Source organism: Apium graveolens, chromosome 9, assembly GCF_009905375.1.
Source record: "Apium graveolens cultivar Ventura chromosome 9, ASM990537v1, whole genome shotgun sequence".
Lineage (NCBI taxonomy): Eukaryota > Viridiplantae > Streptophyta > Magnoliopsida > Apiales > Apiaceae > Apium > Apium graveolens.
In genome coordinates this window covers 140,035,778-140,039,977 of record NC_133655.1, presented here as the reverse complement: position 1 = coordinate 140,039,977, position 4,200 = coordinate 140,035,778, and the positions used below count along the sequence as shown (strand labels likewise).

Genomic DNA, 4,200 nt, shown 5'->3' with positions numbered 1-4,200 from the left:
AAACAACTGCTCATCCGGAAAAGATTCATTGATTAACGTCCTATCTTGTGAAGTAGAATCGGGATTCTCCAACCTAGAGAGATGGTCAGCTACTTGATTCTCAGTACCTTTTCTATCCTTGATCTCTAACTCAAATTCCTGAAGTAAAAGCACCCAACGAATGAGTCTCGGCTTCGAGTCCTTATTGAAAACCAGATAGCGAATAGCCGCATGATCAGTGAATACTGTTACTTTCGTACCAAGTAGATAAGATCGAAATTTCTCGAAACCAAAGACTATAGCCAAAAGCTCCTTCTCAGTAGTGGTGTAGTTCAATTGGGCCCCATTTAAAGTCTTACTCGCATAGTAGACCACATGGAAGAGATTTTTCTTGCGCTGTTCCAGAACTGCACCTACCGCATAATCACTCGCATCACACATCATCTCAAACGGTTCTGTCCAATCTGGTGCTGTAATAACTGGTGCAGTGATCAAACTCTTCTTGAGAGTCTCGAATGCTGCCAAACATTCATCATCAAATTTGAAAAGCACATCTTTCTCAAGCAAATTGCACAACGGCTTAGATATCTTTGAAAAGTCCTTGATGAATCGCCGATAAAAACCCGCATGACCAAGAAAACTACGGATTCCTTTCACAGAGTTAGGTGGGGGAAGATTTTCAATGACTCCCACCTTGGCCTTGTCCACCTCCAGACCCTTGTTAGAGACCTTATGCCCAAGAATAATGCCTTCACGCACCATAAAATGATATTTCTCCCAATTGAGCACCAAATTAGTTTCCACGCATCTTTTGAGTACGGCGCGCAGATTATTCAAACATTCATCATATGAGTGTCCAAAGACGGAGAAGTCGTCCATGAACACTTCGACATTATTTCCAATCATGTCAGAGAATATAGCCATCATACATCTCTGAAAAGTGGTCGGGGTGCCACATAACCCAAACGAAACTCTGCGAAAAGCAAACGTGCCAAATGGACAAGTGAAGGTAGTCTTTTCCTGATCCTCTGGTGCAATACAAATCTGATTATACCCTGAATAACCATCCAGAAGACAAAAATACTCATGACCCGCCAACCTGTCAAGCATCTGATCAATAAATGGAAGAGGGAAGTGATCCTTCCTTGTGGCTTTGTTCAATTTTCTATAATCCATGCATACTCTCCATCCTGTAACTGTTCGAGTGGGGATGAGCTCATTCTTTTCATTTGCAACCACAGTGATACCTCCTTTCTTAGGTACACATTATACGGGGCTCACCCATGAGCTGTCAGAAATAGGATAAATGATGCCTGCATCCAGCCATTTCAGAATTTCTTTCTTCACCACCTCCTTCATGATGGGATTCAGTCTTCACTGCTGTTCCATAGTTGGCTTACTACCTTCCTCTAGCAGAATTTTATGCATACAATATGAAGGACTTATCCCCTTGATGTCTGCTATGGTCCATCCAATAGCCGATTTGAATTCTCTCAAAATCCTTAAGAGCTTGTCTTCCTCACTACCTGAAAGGTCAGATGAAATAATAAGAGGTAACGTAGATGAATCACCTAAAAAAGCATACCTCAAGTGTTCAGGTAATGGCTTGAGCTCCAAGGTAGGTGCTTCCTCTATTGATGGTTTGAGCTTTCCTTCAGCATTCTTAAGGTCTGAAGTACCAAGAGATTCAAACGGCATGTCCAGCTTTCGCTTCCAGGGAGAAGCGTTTAGATATTGTAATTGCTCGTTGCCATCTTCATCATCACTGTCAAAATCCCCCACTAAGGCCTTTTCCAATGCATCAGACATTAACATACGATCGAGTTCCGAAGTAATCGCAGAATCAATCACATCTACTTTTAAGCACTCCTCATCTTCTGTAGGGAATTTCATTGCCTTGAATACATTGAAGGTCACATCCTGCTCTTGTACCCGCATAGTAAGTTCACCTTTTTGCACATCTATCAAGGTACGTCCAGTAGCCAAAAAAGGTCTTCCCAAGATTATGGGAATCTTCTTATCTTCCGCATAATCCAGAATAACAAAATCTGCAGGAAAGAAGAGCTTATCCATCTTGACGAGCACATCCTCCACTATGCCCCTTGGGTAAGTAATGGAACAATCAGCCAATTGTAGAGACATGTATGTGGGTTTTGGATCAGGCAGATCCAACTTTTTAAAGATCGACAACGGCATCAGATTAATGCTTGCTCCCAAATCACAAAGGCACTTGTCAAAAGTCAGATTGCCAATGGTGTAAGGAATGGTGAAGCTTCCTGGATCTTTCAGTTTTGGTGGTAACTTTTGCTGCAGAACAGCGCTGCATTCTTCCGTGAGAGGAACGGTTTCAAGGTCATCCAGTTTCACCTTCCTTGAAAGAATAGTCTTCATAAACTTCGCATAACTAGGCATTTGCTCCAGAGCCTCAGCGAAAGGTATATTGATGTGAAGTTTCTTGAACACCTCCAGAAACTTCCCAAACTGTCTATCCAGCTTTTTTTGCTACAATCTTTTAGGAAAAGATGGTGGAGGATAGAGCTGTTTCTCCCCTGTATTAGCCTCAGGCAGAGTGTGTTCAATAGTAGTCTTCCTTGGTTCCGCCGCTTTCTCCTTTTCCTTAGATTCTTCATCACTAATTTCAGCTTCTCCTTCTTTTGCCTTTTCAGCATCAGCAACTTTTCCAGACCTTAAGGTAATAGCCTTGACTTGCTCTTTAGCTTCCTTCCTGCCTGGTACTTCCGTGTCACTGGGAAGAGTGTCAGGTTGACGATTGAGCACTGCATTGGCTAATTGACCGATTTGATTTTCCAAGGTCTTGATAGAAACCGCCTGACTCTTGCATAACAGCTTAAGTTCCTCAAAATCAGCACTAGTAGGTGCAGCCGTACTTCCCTGTTGAGGATATGATTGACTTGTAGCATACTGCTGTGGTTGCTGGAATCCAGGTGGGTTAAACTGTTTACTCACTCCTTGCTGATATGGTGGCTGAATAGCATTCTGATTATTCCCCCAGCTGAAATTTGGATGATTTCTGTTGTTAGGATGATAGGTCGCTGGCACAGGCTACTGTTGTCGCTGATAATTATTCAGATACTGAACAGATTCGTTGACCAGAGAACACTGATCCGTAGCATGAGAACCTGCACAAAGCTCACAAACCATAGCTATTTGATTAACTCCATATGTAGCCAAAGAATCAACCTTCATTGATAGCGCTTGGAGCTGGGCTGTAATAGCGGTGGCTGGCATAACTTCCAGAATACTTGCTACCTTGCCTGACGTCATCCTCTGAGTTGGGTTTTGATGCTCATTTGCAGCCATCGTCTCTATAAGATTATACGCCTCAGTATAGGTTTTAGCCCATAAAGCGCCTCCAGCTGCTGCATCGAGCATGGGCCGAGATTAGGCCCCCAAACCATTATAGAAACCAGTGATCACCATCCAATCCGGCATTCCATGATGTGGACATTTTCTCAACATTTCCTTGTAGCGTTCCCAAGCCTCGCACATAGATTCAGTAGGTTGCTGCGCAAACTGAGTAAGAGCACTCCTCATAGCAGCAGTCTTTGCCATCGGATAAAACTTCACCAGAAACTTTTGCGCAAGATCTTGCCACGTAGTGATGGACCCAGCTGGTTCAGAATGTAACCAGTCTTTAGCCTTGTCCCTCAGTGAGAATGGGAAAAGCCTCAACTTGATAGCCTCATCAGTCACGCCATTATACTTAAAAGTGCTGCAGATCTCGACAAAATTCCTTATGTGCATGTTGGGGTCTTCAGTTGCCGCTCCTCCAAAAGAAACAGAATTCTGCACCATCTGAATAGTGCCCGGCTTAATTTCAAAGGTGTTAGCTTGAATAGCCGGATGAAGGATGCTTGACTGAATGTCATCAATTTTAGGCCGAGAAAAATCCATAAGAGCTGGATCAGCTTGAACAATACGATCTCCCATGTTTACTGGTTCTTTCCGCTCAGTTCCTGAATCCGAATCCTCAAAATCTAACTTCTCCATAATATCCAGAATTTCGTCTGTCTCCTCAGCTGTATCTAAAGTCCTCTTGCGAGCACGAGAACTAGTTTGCATAAACGCTTGCTAAAGTACCTGAAACACAACTGGAAACAATAAGTAACTACTACGTCCTAATCACTGAGTCCTAATGACCAATGATGGTAAGTACATAAACTAAATAAATACGCCGAGTCCCCGGCAGCGGCGCCAAAA

General features: G+C 43.1%; 1 non-coding gene across 1 annotated transcript; it reads left to right on the top strand.

Moving 5' to 3' along the window:
* Positions 1–3,430: 3,430 nt before the first annotated feature.
* On the top strand, positions 3,431–3,537 carry LOC141687673 (small nucleolar RNA R71). The gene has a single exon (XR_012561161.1). It is a non-coding gene; the product is annotated as a small nucleolar RNA R71 (small nucleolar RNA).
* Positions 3,538–4,200: the final 663 nt, after the last annotated feature.